General features: G+C 43.6%; 1 protein-coding gene and 1 pseudogene across 1 annotated transcript in view; one reads left to right on the plus strand and one right to left on the minus strand.

Moving 5' to 3' along the window:
• CACNB2 (calcium voltage-gated channel auxiliary subunit beta 2) overlaps positions 1–18,974 on the minus strand; it is a 405,285-nt gene that overhangs the window by 361,289 nt on the left and 25,022 nt on the right. The window lies entirely within an intron of this gene.
• On the plus strand, positions 13,509–14,212 carry LOC125963633 (signal peptidase complex catalytic subunit SEC11C-like; annotated as a pseudogene).

Below are 18,974 nucleotides of genomic sequence, written 5' to 3' on the forward strand. Positions count from 1 at the left end.
AGATGAACTTACTTTCGTGTGCTACCATTTACTGGGTATTTACGGTAATCATAAGGATAGCCATTTTCCAGACTATGACGGCCTCAAGTGACGGAGAACTTCCTCTTACTTGTATGGAGCTGATGCTCTAGGTGCTGCTGTCACTGCAGATTTCTCTCATAATTCTCCCTGGTTCCTGGCACCCAGGATCCTTGGCCTTCCTCCCAAGCCCTCTTCACTTCTGTCCATTCCACCTCTTCTGTTGCCTCTCAGTTTGTGTCCCTTCCTCAAGGAAGCCTTCCCTGACCACCCAATTGGACTGGCTTCTTCTCCTCCCCTCTTACGCCTCACAGCAATCTGCGCCCTTCCTTCCCAGCCCTTCTCGCAGTTTGTCACTAAAGGACTTATTGTTAATTAATTAACACCCTGTTCCCACTCAAGGCAGGAAGTTCCTTGGAAGCCAGGACGGTGTATCCTACTGACTATTAAGTCTCCAGAGCAGTGCACAGGGACAGCTGTATACAAACGACTGCATGTTTGGGGACTGACTGTGATTGAATCAACTTCATTCCCAAGAGAACTTCCATGTTGTAGACATACGTTCAGTCAAATATGTATGTGTCTCTGCTGAGACGTCAACTCAAAGAGGTCTTTCTGGAACACATCTCATGAACGATTCTGTAGCACCTGACCCCATTTTATGCTTTTTCAAACCACTTATTACCCCTGACACACACTGATCTCTTTACTGTCTGTCTACACCACCACTACATCAGCACCATGAGAATCTGGTTTTATCTGCTTTGCTCTTTGCTGCACCCCCAGCACCAAGAACCGTGTCTGGCACGTGGTAGGCACTGAATAAAGATCTGTTGAATGAATGAACGTGCTGAGTATGCAGGGTAAGATGCACAAACGGGAGTCCCACTCACACCCCCTGATCTCTACTTTCTGATCATCTCTGCCCATCTGTTGCCAGCCTTTCGTCAAGGTGAAAGATGTATTTCCATTTTCCTTTCTGTATTCCAAATGCAAGCTACTCTGACATCAGTACTATTTCAGTTAGTATATAAAAACAAGTACCCTGCTAGAAACTGTGTCCAAAACAGTCGAAGATGCCAGAACAAATTCATTCCTTTCAACATTTCCAGGGTAACAGCAAACCCAAGATGACCTTCTGGGTCCCTTTTGCCAAAATGCATTATAACTGCGCTCAAATCAACGCTCACCAGAAGCAGCTGAGCTCACCATAGAAATGGAAGTTACGGAACACGTTTCCTATGCGGAAGTACCCTGTATACAATTTAAGTAACATGATTTGGTTAATCAATTTTAAGTTGAACAAAATCAAGCTACCCGAGGACTCTCTTAAATTTAGTTGGCTGTACACTTGAACAGGGTGACTCTTAATGGCATGTGGATGAAATCCCCATCTGAAAACATCCCACTCGAGGCACATTCCACAGAATACATGAGTGGCCCTCCTCAGAACCGTCAGTCATCAAAAACAAAGTAAGTCTGAGAAACTGTCACAGCCAAGATGAGTCTAAGGCAACTGAACAGAATGTCTCACTAATCCCCTCACAACTCCGTGGTGTGTGGGGAGATGCTGGTATCTGCACTTTACAGAGGAGAGAAAGGGAGAGCCAAAAGGTCCTTCCACCATCAGATAATACTTTGCTGGATTCAAACATAGGTCTGTCCAGATGCACAGAGTCTCAACCACCTTGCTCTTCTGTCTCTTATTAGTGAAAAAAATAAAAGGATAACTACAGTTCTGTTTGTACACTGTTTCCCCAACTGCTACACACGTGTGTAACAATCACATATATGTGAAGGGATGTGAGGGAGAGGTAAAAGGATTTGGGCAGAAAGATCCCATGATATTAGTAATGGTTATACCTTTAGGCGGAGGGAATTCTGAGTGATTTTTATTTTCTTCTTGAAACTTTTTTCGACTTTTCTCACATTCTCTATTATGAGGAATTGTGACATGTATGCTTAGAAAAAAAGCAATATGGCAAATTATGACTGAATGCTTGGAAAGTTTACATTATGTTTCTATAAAATTTTATCAAGCTTAGGGCTTCCCTGGTGGTGTAGTGGTTGACAGTCCGCCTGCTGATGCAGGGGACACGGGTTTGTGCCCCGGTCCAGGAGGATCCCACATGCCGCGGAGCAGCTAGGCCCGTGAGCCATGGCCACTGAGCCTGCGCGTCCGGAGCCTGTGCTCCGCAACGGGAGAGGCCACAACAGTGAGAGGCCCGTGTACCGCAAAAAAAAAAAAAAAATTTTATCAAGCTTAGGTACCTCTTCTACTAATGTTCAAAAATGGTAAGCATGCACTCCAGACACAAGCGGGCCAAAGGGAGGGCAGCCCATGGTCTACTCTGGGGACGCTGCTCCCCCAGTCACCCAGTGGACCCCTACTAGCTTATACCACTGTCACTCCCCCGCAGACCTACTCTTTGATACTAAAATCAGCCTGTCAATTGGTGCAGCCACTATGGAGAACGGCATGGAGGTTCCTTAAAAAACTAAAAATAGAGCTACCATGTGACCCAGCAATCCCATTATTGGGCATATATCCAGAAAAGGTGAAAACTGTAATTCGAAAAGCTACATGCACCCCAATATTCATAACAGCACTATTCACAATAGCCAAGACATGGAAACAACCTAAATGTCCATCGACAGAGGAATGGATAAAGAAGAGGTGGTACACATAGACAATGGAATATTACTCAGCCATGGAAAAGAATGAAATAATGCCATGTGCAGCAACATGGATGGACCTGGAGATGATCATACTAAGTGAAGTTAAGTCAGACAGAGAAAGACAAATATATGATATCACTCATATGTGGAGTCTAAACTATGACACAAATGAAATTATCTATGAAACAGAAACAGACTCACAGACATAGAAAACAAACTTATGGTTACCAAAGGGGAAAGCAGGGTGGGGGGGGGATAAGTTGGGGATTTGGGATTAACAGACAACACACTACTATATATAAAATAGATAAACAACAAGGATGTATAGCAGAGGGAAGTATATTCAATATCTTGCAATAAGCTGTAATGGGAAAGAATCTGAAAAAGAATATCTCTGAGTCACTTTGCTGGATACCTGAAACTGACATGACATTGTAAATCAACTTACACTTCAATTAAAAAAGGGAAAACATCAAGTCCAATCAGCCTGTACAACAAAGGCGCACAGCGTGCTATCAAATGCCCACGGGGGCCACTAGGCCTTCTCGGGATTCATTTGGCTTTCGTTTAAGTTAACCTCAAATTTCAAAACTCTGACTCCTGGCCGTATAAGAGAACGGCAAACCAGCACTCCTGGTAGATTATTTTCTCTAAAGGCTAAAACTTAGCCGAATACTGTCAGCAGAGGTACCACACGCCACAAAGGGAAAGAGGTTCAACCAAAGCTATGGGCTTACATCTACTCACTATTAAGATTCTGTTCACCAACTGCGAGAATCTCTTAAAGTCTCAGCTTTGCTTTTACCTGGAGGGAAGATTTATGGGAGATGGGAGGAGACGGAGGGGAGGTCCTCCCAATCTAGGTACTTACTCAGATGGAGAATTTAAAGGACAAGATGACCCTTGGAGGCCAGGTGCAGAGGCAGAAGGGAAATGGGTCCCAAAGATACATTTGGTCTCTTTTTTTCCAACTTGGCTAAAAACCTTAATGTGGACCCTTGAGGAAAAGACTGCCTCTGCTCCATTTACTTTTATGTCTCGGGAGTTTTCAGGATTTGATTAGCACCTGCCCTGTGCCAGACTTTGCTTATGGTTTATATTATCCTTGCCCCTCATAACTGCCCTGTGAGAGGAGGATGTAAATTTCCCCTTCTGCAGATGACAAAACTGGAGATTGGGGAGACTGACCTTTACAGTGTCACCAGATTCGTGCCTGCAGGGCCCAAGATGAAAGGCCAGGCTTATCTGGCCCGTGTTCTTTCCATGACATCACCCTCCCTGCCCTGGCATCATTATGGGAAATCACTGGCCTCAATGAAAACATCCATGCCTCTGGGAGTGAGCAGGAATTTGAGGTGCTGTCCACCTGCAAAAGGAACGAAAGATTTCATCTAGTGCCACTGACAGCAGCCCTGTTATCTGGGACAACTCCCCTGTCACTCATCCTTGGGCGATTCTTCTCCCTGTGTAGACTCCGCCTCGTGCCATGCTTACGTCACCTGTGATTTCAGCAAAGCTGGAGTAATGTGTCTTGTCACTCCATTCCCGTTCCAGTTCTGTGTTGGCAAAATATAATATCGCTCTTCTCCATCCAGAATATGCAGAAGGCAAATGAGGCTACTAGGTTTCTAAACTACAGTCTTATATGGCCTCGGAGCTCTCCCTTGCATAAATACACGCTGATACGCTAACTCAGAAGCCAAGAAAAGACACTATAAATAGCCCGGGTTCCAGCTAGCAGAGGAAGCGGACCCCGTAGTCATGCCAACTTGTGCATACAAGCATAAGGATGGGACCTTCAGAACGCGTCTTTTCTTAGAGCCGCATCTATACCCAAGGAGTATCCCATGGAGAGCATCATCTTTGCCAACGATGAGCTGAAGGGGTTTTTTATGAAACTAATGCAAGTCAGAGAAAGGTAAAATCCCCAAGTGAGACTCCTGGAGGGGAAATGCAGTTTGGATGAGTCATCTGAATGCAAAGAGTTTTAAAGTCCTTCTTTGCTGTTAAAGTACCTTTTAAACACATGTGTGCGTATGTTCATTAATAAGCGCAAGAAAATAACCAGTATCCAAGAAGGCACCAGGCAAACACGTGAGCCCCGAACTCAAACACAAATGCCTCAACTCAAGTACTCGGAAGAAATTCTTGAGTTCTGTCTGGAAAAACCTACTGATGTGAGCTTCACTTTGTCCAAAGATGTCAAAAAATGGAAGGAAAGGAGATAAATAGGCATGGCTGATTAGGGCACGTTCTAGATCGCAAAAGAGCATGTATGACCCCAAACACCAAAGTTTCATTCAACAAGAGCGAGCAGGTGTGTTAGAGACTAAATGGAAAGGAGGAGGTGGCGGAGACAGCGTGCAGGGGGCAAGGGCCGTGGGAAGAAAGACCGGCGACGCCAGCTCTCCGCAGATGAGCGGATCCAACCACCACCATGCACCCCGCCCCTTTGACCCGGAGGCACAGAGGACCCTTCTTAATGGTTGTCGGATAACTAGCCATTTCCTCCAACAATTTACAAGGCAGCAAGGGCTACTGTCCTGGCTCTCTATGAGCTGTGTCACTCCAGACCTCACAGTAAGATCATCTTGTTTTCTGACATTCTGCTAAAAGGAGGTGAGAAAATTAAAGTCCCTGACATTTATTTCCCGGTAATTACATTGCAATGGAAATGTTGGTAGCTATTCAATTGGTAGCAACCCACTCCAAAGCAAAGCCTAGAAAATTATCATTTGTTTACGTGCACGTCTCTACTAGAACACATAGATGCCAGAAGGTCTCTGTCTCTCTCTTTAAAACGGTAGAGTGAAGGGCTTCCCTGGTGGCGCAGTGGTTGAGAGTCCGCCTGCCGATGCAGGGGACACGGGTTCGTGCCCCGGTCCGGGAAGATCCCACATGCCGCGGAGCGGCTGGGCCCGTGGGCCATGGCCGCTGAGCCTGTGTGCTCCGCAACGACAGTGAGAGGCCCGCATACCGCAAAAAAAAAAAAAAAAAAAAGAGTCACCCAAGGAGCCCCCCTGGGATCCATTACCGGCCACTTCCCTTTGGCTCAAAGGTTCTCAGAGTTTCAAATAGACTTGCTCATGGTGGCTCCTTCTAAGTCCCTATCCCCATGGCAACACCAAGGCTACTCCTCACCACCTTCAGAAACAGAATGCACGGCAAGCAGAAAGGCTGATTCAGACTTCTCACCTGAATTTCTGCTAGCCCTTCCATAGGAAGGATCTATGCACCCTCACCCCCAATATTCTCACCTTCAGCCAAAGATGCTTCTATCATCCGTGCTAAAGGAAACAAGAAAGAGGGGAAAGACGCCTCCACCCCATCACAATCTGTGTGTGTGTGTGTGTGTGACCTTACCTTACCCTGATGCAATAAATGAGAGTAACGTGAATCGAAAAAGAAGAGATTCTGTTGGCCAAGTGCATCCTTGAGGACGTGACCCCTGTCTGACGAATCCCTGTGACTTTCAGGGTCTGGCGTATATTTAAATGATGATAGGCATGTACCAAAAAAGTATTTAATGAATGTTTCCTGAACGAGAATGAATCTGAGACGTTTCATTACTACTTAAGCTCTAACAAAGACTCATAAGGTATGCTCAGTGCTTAAAGTACCGTGTGAAATGGCTTAAAAATCACTACGAAGACCACTGACAGCACGTGTCACACACACACACAAAGAATCGGGTGCCCTGGCTTTATGACAAAGATCACGCCCTCAATCCCTACAGACTTACTGCTGAAACAGAGAACAAATACAGCAAAGTCACATCCTCGCCACGATGTCCAAATTCAACTCTGCGTCCTCAACAACCACCACTAAACAAAGAAGAGGGAGGAGGATGAGGAGTATGTGTCCCCCTGGGAATCTGACACGGGGGACGAGGTACCGCATCCTGCCATCACTCTCATAGCTTCTGTCCTCCCAGGATGGTCGCCTTGCCCCGTTAGATGGGAGTCTAGCTTCAAAATGCACACAGTATGACTCCTAAATACAGGCCAGCTCCTTTCTGTATACCGGATGAATTCAATGCCAAATATACGTTCTGTATCTTACAGGGGATTTGTAGGACTCTAAAGGGTACTTCTGCTTCTGTATTTTTCTCTTCACCAAATGTCTTCACAACCTAAATCCCAGGTACAGGGAGACTGCGATGTGAGTGGAACGGTTTTCCCCAGTCACTGCCTGAAACAGAGGGCATCTCCCCCACCTACCTCTATCCCCTTTCTCACTGGCATTTTTATCAAGTTCTGGAATCCTCTACTCCTAACCAAAATCCCCACTCAGCCGCTCCCTATTTTCCCCTCACTTTCTCTCTGTCCCCCGAAACTCTGGGCTGAAATGGAGAGATTTCCCCACATCCCTCACCTGTTAAGCGGAAGCATGCCCAGGCTTCTCTGAGTTAAGGCTGCTCCTACCGGAACCCCTCTATCGCAGCTCCCCGCAAACGGAGAAGGTACTTCCAGACCATCTGTCTCCAGCCTCTAAATTCTAATTCTTTCATCTGGCATTCTATCTGTCCACCATTGCCTTCAACCCACCTTTCTACACCTGCCTGCCACGAATTCTTAGTGTTCCCTGAACACCAGGTAAAAAGATCCCTCACTATTCTTCTACAGAAATCATGTTTCTCCTCCTGCCACATCTGTGTCTCCCTGGTCCCTACTCCTAGAACGCCTTTCCCTTCCCACTGTTGGAGGATCACATCTAATTTCTCCTGCACTCCTTTTGTGATTCCCTGGTAGGAACACAATCTTCAAAAAAAAGAACACCATCTTCCAACACTCAAGTCCTGAAGCACCTTCTCTGTTTCCCTGTTTAAGACACTTCCACTCTCTTCTATTAAGCACACTCTGCATATTTTAGCTCCTATGGAAAACTCTAAGCTTCCTGGGATCAGAGACCCAATCAGGCAATGTCCTCTGTTGGGTGTTGGGTGGTAGGTCCTTGTCAATCCCCCTCACAATCACTGAGGCTTTCCCTTTCCTCACCCTGCTTGTACGAAGCCAAATATGCAGACACTCATGTAGTAATACGAGGAAACACTGTGTGGTCATGAATCGAAGTACACAATTTTCCTTGGCATACAAGGAATGACTCTGATGAAGACAAAAAATGTGTCCCCATCTCTAATGTGCTGAATTCAGAACTCAATCCAATCTCAATGCTCTGAAAGTGTCTGTTGCAAGTACAACAGCAAGAACTCACTCCCCACCCTAAGTTTCTACTGGAAAAGCACACACTGTGCTTGCTTTCTACTGGACACCACAAGAGTTGGTGGGTGGGGGACATGTTTTGAATTTAAAAAACAAGAAGACTGGAGTCCCCAGTCCCGTGGCAGTGGCTCCGCACATGTATGGACGTGTGTGTGTGTGTGTGTGTGTGTGTGTGTGTGTGTGTGTGTGTAGAGAGAGAGAGATTTCCAAAGACTTAGCAAATAGGAACCTTAACTTGAACAAAATGAACGCTCCTCCTAAAACTTTTGGTACTGAATGTTGATTTAACATTTCAATCATTCTCATTTTTTCTTCATACATAATAGCTTTATTCTGACCCAATCCTTTGACTTGCATCCATCTTGCTCATTTAATATGCAACAAAGTCAGCCAGTAGAGGGTAAGGTGACCAAGGATGTCTTCGAGGGGATAGATCTTTCTGTTCAAGTCTCTGCCTACTTCACTGAGGCCTTCAATCAAAGGAGACCCCTCATGACCACACGGGCGCCAATGTGGAGACTGACAGCAGCGACTGACTTCTTAAACATGTATTGCAGGCAGCACGATGCAAAGGCTGACACTGATCTACATAATTACATTGTGTTTAATACTAAGAGCTGTGGAAAACCCAAAGATCCTAGAGATTTATTTAAAAGGATTTAAAAACAAGACCCTATTGGGAGGTAAATGCTCATCAGCCAGATAGAATTTTTTTTAAAAATTTTTATCAACATATAGCTGATTTACAATGTTGTGTTAATTTCAGGTGTACAGCAAAGTGATTCAGTGACATACACATATTTTTTTCTTTGTTTACAATCTCTTCCATTATAGGTTATTACAAGATATTGAGTAGAGTTCCCCGTGCTATACAGTAGGTCCTTGATTATCTATTTTATATATAATAGCGTGTATATGTTAATCCCTGCCTCCTAATTGATCTCTACCCCCTTTCCCTTTGGTAACCATAAGTTTGTTTTCTATGTCAGTGAGTCTATTTCTGTTTTGTAAATAAGTTCGTTTGTACCATTTTTTTTTTAGATTCCACATGAGTGATGTCATATGACATTTGTCTTTGTCTGACTTACTTCACTCAGTGTGATCATCTCTAGGTCCATCCATGTGGCTGCATACGTACCAATCTCCGGATGAAGATGGTTCATAGAGCATGTTTAAAGGTTATTTTATTGATATATCATACATTAATATTTTATTTATAAATAATTGTATGACACTGATGCTCTAACGCTCTTCCTTTTGATGTGTGTTCCTACATTTGTTTTTTAAGTCTTGAAATCAAAGTGAAAAGTCTCAATTCTCTAAGATGAATTTGTTTTTTTTAAGCATGTGTATTAGTCCAAGGGAAAAACAGTCTGAAGGCTGTGCTCGACGAATCTAAATTCTGTTGAAGTCTGGATGAATGTCAGAAAGAACAGCCATCTGGCTCACATGCTCACTGTGGTGACTGAATCAGGGAAAACAATAAAGCAAATGTGAAGGCAGAAAGAAAAGTGCCTCAGAGCCCCACTTTCTAAGGTGTTAAATTTTTATTCTCTCAAATAATGGCCAAACTAAACAAAGACAGGGCACCTTCCCAAAGCATTTAGAAGGTAACTGTTAGAGAACAGAGTCTCCATTCAGTAGCGATTATAGAATAGTCTCTTTTTCACTTTCTATAACTAAATTTGTACTAATCAAATTTAGTACAAATTTACTCATTTCATAGAGGCCATTCCAGACTCAGCAGCTTCACTTTCTGCTGGAAAACCACCCTGCGCTTACTAATTTGCAAGGATGTTTGTGTCCCTTGATGGAAATGTAAAATCCAAACGTTTGAAAGTCTCAGTGAATTGCTAAGCATTTTAAAATCCTACAAAAATGTAACAAGACACAGCCCGACCGGGGGATACAAACATCTGAACATCCACAAGACATACCATGTCCTTGCTTTTCGTGTAAGAAAACATGTCATGGAAAACATGTTGGACAGTTGGAAGCATGTCTCCCCATATTCAGAAACCTCAGTGACTCACCACTTACCTCCTAATTCAAAGGCAGAAAACACTAAACCAAACTTGCTTTTTTAAGGACTCCTAACCCACCTCCGAAAGTCAAAATCAAACCTAAAGTCCCTATGGCCTACAGTTCTTAAGAAACCTTTCTTAACATGTTCCAGACTCCTTCCGTCACAAATACATCTTTCACCTGTGGGTATCCTGTAAAGATATGTACGCTGACCTAAAATAAGCCGCTGACCTGAATCTGTTATTAGCGCCTTTCAAGCCAATATTCATCCATTCACCCTGTCCCAGCGAGGGAGGGGGCTAATGTAAATCAGAGTATTTGATGAAGTAGCTTTCCTGCATCTCCATCAGCTTTTCCATTTCTCGAAACAGCTTTCTAAGATAGGTCTTATCATTCTTCCCATTTGAAGAGAGACTGAAACTCACAAAGGTTAAGTTACTTGCTTGAAGTCTGAGAACTAGAGAGTTTGGACTTGAATTCGGGCAGTCCGAGTCCAGAGTCTGTGCTCGAAGTGGCTGGGCAATCCTGCCACTAAGTGACTGAAATAAACATGCCAGTCTTAACACTTGTGGATTAAGACACACGTTGAAGGTAAAGTAAGACGGGTGTAGGCTTTTAGCAGTGAATACCCGTGACACTAAGATGAAAACAGAACCTAACGACCAAGAGAGCCTGGTGTGGTGTGGTGTGGTGAGCACCGGAGTTAAAACCTGCCTCTGCCCTTTCCTAGCTCTGGGACCTTGGGCCAAACGTCTCTGAACTTCTATTTCCAGACCTTCAGAAGAGACTGTCTAGTTGGAAAGAAATGGTGTATGAAAACAGGCCTGGGAAACTAGAAAGCCCAATGTGAATGGAACCTAAGGGGAAGAGTGAAATCCAAGATAAAAGCATTTTCGATCAACTACTCAGATGGAAGGGCTAGCTTTTCACACCTTGAAAGACGTTGGTTATGTAATTCCCCGAGAGAGTAGATCTTTTAACCTTCCACCTTGCTCGATCCTTCTTCTGGATCTGTGCCTCCAGTGAGGCTCCGTTACTTCATGGGGAAGACAGAGAGTGTGATAAAGGACCCATGTCTCTGAGATGTCTGCTTTCTGAAGAGGCGCTCATACGAGCATCGTGGGTAACAGAAGTCAACTCTTTCCACTGATAACTGGCTTGCCGCGCACTCCTTTTTGACTTCTTCTGATAGCAACCCCCACCCTCCTTCCTTGGTCTGTCCTTCCCCCACTCTAACCACGCCACCTGCCCACCCTTGACACACACATTTTAGCCAAACTGGTCCACCATGCTACTTCATCCTTGCCCACAGAGACTGGTCCAAAAGGCGGTACCTGAACTAAAGCAGGTCAATGAAGAGTCCTTCTCGGTGGTTCTTTGAAATGGAATTAGAAAAGGGGAAGCAACAGCCTTTTATTCGTTATCAAAGATGGCAGGAAGGGAGCCTGGGGCTTCCAATTGTTATGTCCCGGCCTACATGGTGAAATCTGGTCTGCGGTAGGAGAGATTCCAATACCTAGGCAGGAGACACAGTCCTACCAGCATCTCATCATTTCTAATAACATCCAGGCCTTTGACAGTTATGAGTGGAAACAAATTCCCTTTTGCTTATGTGAGTTTCAGATGGGATTCTGACATTCACAACCAAAAAAATCCTTACTACAGAGATCTGAGAACAAGGACAACAGTTTTCTCTGGACGGGCGTCGCGGGTACTTTTAATGACAAAGCCAATGGTAACGCACACTGTGTTGAACACCTCACAAACCAGCAAATGAAACCTTCCTTTCCACTGAATTAAGACCCCAAGCAAAATTTATGATTACTCCTTAAAACAAAATACAATCTCAACCTTAATATCTTAATTTGCCCCAATTAGTAAGATTCTCAAACATCTCATTAAATTCCCTTAAGGTGTCTAGTCTTGTGGTAAAACCTGACAATACTATATTCAAGCTAAAAAAAAAAAAAATCACGAACACAACTTCTCGGTTTCTCAAACCAGCCAAACTCTCTCCTCTGCCTTGAGCACATCAGCGCCACTCAAATTTTATTAAGACCGTGATAATTCGATTTAGCCAGTCCTCTGGTGCCCACATGGGCTTTTTCAACACACATACACCAACACACATAACGCACACATACGCCACTGAAACATTCTAATTTTACACTGGTAACTGGAGTGGTTTTATAACAAAGACTAAGATTTGATACTTTCAAAATTATAGGGGCAGCACACATGCTCATGAACACATATTTCTAGACACATAAATGTACATACATATTTCCAGGAAGATATCTTTTCTCAGACTCACTCATTCCCACTAGGAATCCACTTGCTTCTAGATGGGAGAAAGCATAGTACGGTTGGAAGAAGGCTTGAGGGGTTGCAATGATTTCTTCTTGCACCTACACCTGGGGTACGGTGTTTTCCTGAGCCCCCCTAGGAACCTGAGAGCTCACAGGTCTAAAGGCTTCATGCATCCTCTGAAGTGGACCTCAGCTCTTTTTGCCACCATCCTAAACCCGTTCACTCTTCCCCTGGTAACAGCTCTTGGATATTCCCCTGGAAGTCGCCACCTTTCTCCCTCCTAATCCATGTGTCTTACATGGAGCTGACTTTTCTCCCTGCCTCTTCATCCTCCCGAGTGAGCATGCGGCTTGGGTCTGGCCCATCAGTGGATCAGAGACCACAGCCTGAGCTCTCCATCCACGGCTGCACGATCACTCAAGTCACAGTCAGTAAGGGGCAACAGAACATGAACTTGGAAGGATGGAAGCCTGATGCTGTCGGGCACCATCTTGCCACCACCTAGGGCTGAGGATGAAGCACACATGGGGGGGAGCAGAGGCGAGAGATGGAGAGAAACCAGGCGCCCAAGGACAGAGGTGCCATTCCAGTCACTGACGCCTGGGCCTGAAAGTTCAATGAGCCCCACACCTCCTTTTTGCTTAAGCCAGCCTGGGTCCTGCGTGCAGGCTCCTGCCACAGAGGATTCTAGCTGATGTCCCTTCCAGAAAGGAGGATCCTTCCGAAGATGAACACAGGGAAACTGGAGGGGAGATGTGAACAAAGGGTAGGAACGGGTCCATAAGTACAAACGGCGACCAAGGAAACAAATGCTGTGATCCAAGAAGGCAAATTTTCTAATGAAGGAGTCAGTCTGCACTACCTTGTATAAAATACCCACCTTATAAAATGCAAGCATTTGGTCAAAAGTCTACAATCGATTGAGTAAAGTCCTGCAAACTGAAGTGAACTCAATCAGAGGACTTCATTCAGAGGGCAATACTGTCACCATATCTTTTATCACAAATTCTCCACATGTTATCTTAAAATGTAAATAGATCTGGGTCGTGGAATCACGAGCAATCTTTCTTTTCTGAATTATTTTTAAGTGAGCGTATATTAATTTTATATTCAGAGAAAACCACCTGCATTTCATCAGAAAACAAGAATGATGAAGGCCGTTGGGTGGGGGTCTGGTGCCGGTGCTCCGCAGCTGTCTGTGACACCCGGAGCCCGCAGGCCGCCTCGGCCCCCAGAGAGCCCGGCACGGTGCGCATGGGCACCGTGGGGTCACATCTCCCCGCGTCCGGCTTGGACACCTTTGGGGACCCGAGGAAGATGAACAAGCACCAGCTCTATTACTTGGTCTTAAACTTCGCCATGACTGTGTCTTCTGCGCTCATGGTCTGGAAAGGCCTGATCGTCCTCACTGGCAGCGGGAGTCCCATCGTGGAGGTGCTGAGTGACAGCGTGGGCCAGCCTTTCACAGGGGTCACCTTCTGTTCCTAACAAATTCCCTGGAACACCCGATTAGAGCTGCTGAAATCGTTGCTTTTAAAGTCGAAAGACGAGACATTCCAATAGTTCACAGAGTTATCAAAGTTCATGAAAAAGATACTGGAGACATCAAATTTCTGACCAGGGGAGACAATAATGACGCTGGGGATAGAGGCTAGTACAAAGAAGGCCAGCGCTGGCTCGAAAAGAGGGACATGTTGGGGAGAGCCAGAGGGTTTTTACCATAGGTTGGCATGGTCACCATAATAATGAACGACCATCCAAAATCCAGGTGTGCTCTTTGGGTTGTAGTGGGCGCATACGTGTTACTAAAACGTGAACCCTAAAATGAAAGGCAGTTCCTGGGACCAGACTGAAATAAATTCTGTTGAAAAAGGGAGAAGCTAATATATTTGAAATGTTCCTCTTTCTGTATAAAAGGAAACAATGTGGAGACATTTTTGTCTTGTTCGAATAAATGATTCGTCCCTGAAAATAAACAAAAAACAAGAACGATAACAGATATTTTCAGCAGGTTCTAAAAAATACTGAATATTTTATTATTTATTTAATATATCATATAATATAATTTATAAGTATTTAGATCGTATTTATCAATTATATTGTATTTCTAATATAATATAATAAATATAATCTAGAAATTGCATTTATAAATTATAGTATTATAAACATATAAATATTATGTTTGTAATTGTATTTTATGATTTATTTGAAGCATAAAACAAGGATGATGATAGCAGATATCTGAAGTGGAATCACCTGGTAAACACGCAGATGTCCTCATGCACAACGGGACATCCTTTTTCTAACACAGGTCATATTTATCAAACAAAAGGAGCTAGTTTTTTTTTTAAATTACCACCAATGACCCAGTATTATCACTCCTGAATTTCCTTGAGATTCCATGCTACTGCAGTTATTATTGGTATAATAAGGTTATTTAGGCTAATCTGGGTGCCCAATCACCATTTATCATGTATACTCAAGATGCGGATTCAGAATGAACTAAACAGAAGAAAACCGTTGTTTTTAAAAATCTCGTGGCTGGGAACAGACTGTGGAAAAGTAACAAGTCTCCAGATTAAGTACGTTTTATCAGGTCTTTGCAGGGAAACCCAAGCCCTGGTCAAATTATCACCGCTGGCCTATGTAAAGGTGCCACGGTTAAAAATCATTCTCCAGGTGCTTCCATTTGGGGAAAATAACACATTTGCTTTTCAAACTGGATTTCTATGGTCCAACTAATTTTCCATTAAATCACCTAGGCCAACCTTCCATGGTGACACAGCACCTGAAGAAGAAAGCATGTCGATCAAAAACCTGGAAGCTTGTATTCAATGTCTGAGTAAAATGGGGAAAACTAAATGGACAAAATGGATCCTTGAGCTCCTGAGGCAGAGAATGAAAAGAACGGCAGTGAAAAGTGATTGATGGATTCTAAATATAGATTCAGGGGGGAAAAAAAGAGAAGGGGGGATTCAGATCTAGACTAAGATATCACCCAGAAATCACATTTTTGCTGAACGAAGGCCCTTTGATGTAAAATGCTTTGCTTAAAATCAATTTCTGGGGAAAAAACATCACATTGTCTGTTGATTAAAAACCCTCCTAGCAGCTGATTTATTCAGCAGCCGCGCCTTCCGCCTGATTACCAGCCTCCTGAACAGCCTTTGACAAAGGAAGTAAACAACAGGCAAAGAACAACAATTGAACACAAATCCAGCTCCAGGAAATACGGAAGGTCGGCATGATTTCTTCTTAGATGTGGAGGCATCACAAATGGTTCTCCCAGAACTTCCACACCAAAGGCGCTTAGAACAAACACTGCTTGGAACAGGTGGTGGGTGGGGACCTGGGGGAGAAGCCTCATTTGCTTGGCTAAGCAGGTAGTTTTGCACTCAGGTCCTTGGATATGACACCTGGCTTAACGCTGCAATCACTTAGTGGATGTTTTGTCTTCCCTCAGAGAATAGATGTGTTTGTGACCAAGCTGAATGCCTGCTTCCCCTACCAGTTCTGTATTATTATCCTTCTTCTCAGAGGACCTGAGAGTTCTAGTAACTTTACCAGGTCACAGACGTACTGAGTAGCAGAGCCTCAACGAGAATAAACATATAAATATTATATTTGTATTTGATGATTTATTTGAAACATAAAACAAGGATGATGATAGCAGATATCTGAAGTGGAATCACCTGTTGTCCTCATGCACAACAGGACATATTTTTTCTAATACAGGTCACATTTATCAAACAAAAGGAGCTAGTTTTTTAAAAAAAAAAATGACTACCAACGACCCAGTATTATCACTCCTGAATTTCCTTGAGATTCTATGCTACTGCAGTTATTATTGGTATAATAAGGTTATTTAGGCTAATCTGTTCCACAGTCAACTTCCACAGTCAACGCAAGCATTTCTGAAATGAGCTGCAGGGTTGAGTAGTCAGTGAGAAAGAAAACACCGGGTGTGCCCCCCAGTCTCTGGCAATCTCCTCTCCCACCATCCCCAATCTGTTCCATTGTTTCCTTAGCGAATGATTCTAGGCAACTTTCCCTTTAAAAACAGGATGGGGGTGGGGTAATGGGATTGGGGAGGCCTGGCCTCAGGGCTCTAGAAACTTTCCGGTTTTAGTCTAAGTAATTGGGAAGGAAAATGGGAAGCCACTGGGATCTAGAAGTTTGAGAGCGAATTCAAAGCACTTCCCAGCTCTGTTCAATTCTTTCCTTCTCTCTGCCCCTCTGCGGAGGTCTTTTTGCCTCCTCTTTTTGCCTCCTCTTTCCCGCTGGGGACTAGACCTCTTCAGGCAAAAGAACTGGTGCACAACTAACTATCCTCAAAGTAAGAAAGTGTACATAATTTCCTAAACATATATCCAGGAAGAGTTATGTTTGGAGATTAAAATAAAGGAACTCCTAAAGAGATGTGCTTATCAATTAATTCAGATTTGAACTGCTTGGACGCTTTACGATTGATCACTGCCAACTTACAACAGAAATACTTATGACCTTAATAATAATGTTTGTTAGAATATATACATTATCCCGAAAGTCATACATAGAAGGAAATGTGTACACATTTATACATATATATGTACATATATAGTCATATATTATGGCTATAAGGTCAACTCCTATTCAGAGCCCGCTTTTTAAATTATACAACTTTCTCAAGAGATCATTTTTGACATGAAATCTAAAACAAAACACATTTTTGACCCAGAAACCTACAACTCTTCAAACCACAGAAATGTAAACATCCACGGTCAACCTAACATCAGTTTGAAGGTAAGTTCGAAGGCATATGGCATTTGTTAATATCCATCTTGCCCTTTAAAAGGCCCCCCACGTAAAGAGAGAGCTAAGAGAGAAAACCCTTATTTGGTGCTTACTGAGATGGAGTAGGTTCTGAACAGTTTTAGGCAGAACCGATGGATGTGAAGAAGGTATTGGAAAGATGCGGAAACGTCTCTGGGACAGAAGCGGTCCTGGAGGGAAACGCCAGAGGACCCACAGGTGTGCTCCAGGGGGCGCACGGGGCAGGGATGCTGTTCCTCCATAGACCTGTTTGGCCTCATCTCCCGCCCACCAGTCACAGCAGATGGAACATGTCATTTTTCTGCCCTTTTTTCTGCCTTGACACAGGACGAGCTTTCTCAGCCTGGCGCATCCTTCCCAGTTTCTCCCCCTAGAACATTTCTCCCCATCTTTCAACATCCAGCTCAAACCAGACCTCCTTTGTGACATGTCCTCCATTTCCCATGATAGAATTCATCAGTTCCTCCCCCAGCCCGCCCCATGGACCCAACACATTTTGCAAGCACCTCTATTTCCAAACTCCTAACAGTGGACTTTAAAGCACTAATACATTTAATAAAATGCTTTAGTATTTTAACCTAGGTACCTTGTTATTTTATTGAGATATAATCGACACATCACATTGGATTCATTTTAGGGGTACAACATAATGATTCGATGCATGTATATATTGTGAAATGATCACCATAGTAAGTCTAGTTAACATCTACCACCACATAAAGTTACAACTTTGTTTTCTTCGTGATGCGAATGTTGAAGACTTACTGTTAGCAGCTTTCAAATATACACGACGGTATTGATAATGACAGTCACCCCGCTGTACATTACATCCCTAGGATTTACTTATCTTAAAACTGGAAAGAACCTGGTTATTTTATTCTCTGTCTGGCCCAGTGCCTGGCAAAGACATGCCACACGTTGGTGAATAAATGAATCAATGAATGAACAAGCAGCTTTGGGTAAATGAGGGCCAGTAAAGAGAACTCAGTACAAATAAAGTCTAGCAGAGTCAGGAAGTACAGATATATCAGTACCTGGTCTGTTTTCCATGTAGTTTTCATAAACAACCAAAAGTTAGTCAGAGGCATCACTTCATAAGAAAGTGTAGATACCTTCAAACCTTCAATCCCCAGTTGCTCTTCTGCTTTGAATAAAAAAGACTAAACACTGGTGTGTGGTCCTGAAACGACTGTGTTTGAAAATCAGGCTACATGCAATCTTCTTTTTTTTTTAATCATTAAAATACAGTTTATTATATTTTTATGACGTATCACATCTTCAGGATGCTGACGCTTCCTGTATTAACTGCGATGGAGAGCAACTGTGGAAAAGGCTAGTAAAACTGTTTTGACCTGTTTTATGGGAATATTGTAAACAGCTCCCCAAAGACCATTAGCATGCAGAGCTGTCTAACAGACACTAAGCAATTCTTCTTCCAAAAGAGGGTAATTAGATAGGGCAAAGGGCAGTGTCTCTCGGTAACCAAACAACCTAATTTTCTCAAATGACTGCTCTCCGCAAACAAACGGCCTGAGGCAGAGAGAGAATGGCTGATTCTCAACATCTACGAGCTAACTACTTCTACTCCGGGGAAACGGCTGTGAGTCGCAGCACGGGTTTAAAAGGGTTTGCACACATTCGCTGAAAAAGCCACAACATGACATTAAGAGAAGCAGCTGTCTGGGGCTACGATCCCTCTAACCTTCTTCAACTTGGTGATGATGAGGAAAACCTGTTTATACTGTGTTGGCGTGTGGTTTTATTTTATCTACTGGAAAACTCTTAACAGATTTAAAAAAATGCAAAACCCTGATAAGGTTGCCGGTAGAAAACATCAGCCTCTGCCTCTAGCTGTGCTCTGTCAGGTCCTTCAGCCCAGAAACCTCTCTGGAGAGGCGGGCAGGCAGG

The sequence above is a fragment of the Orcinus orca genome, chromosome 2 (assembly GCF_937001465.1).
Source record: "Orcinus orca chromosome 2, mOrcOrc1.1, whole genome shotgun sequence".
Classification (NCBI taxonomy): Eukaryota; Metazoa; Chordata; class Mammalia; order Artiodactyla; family Delphinidae; genus Orcinus; species Orcinus orca.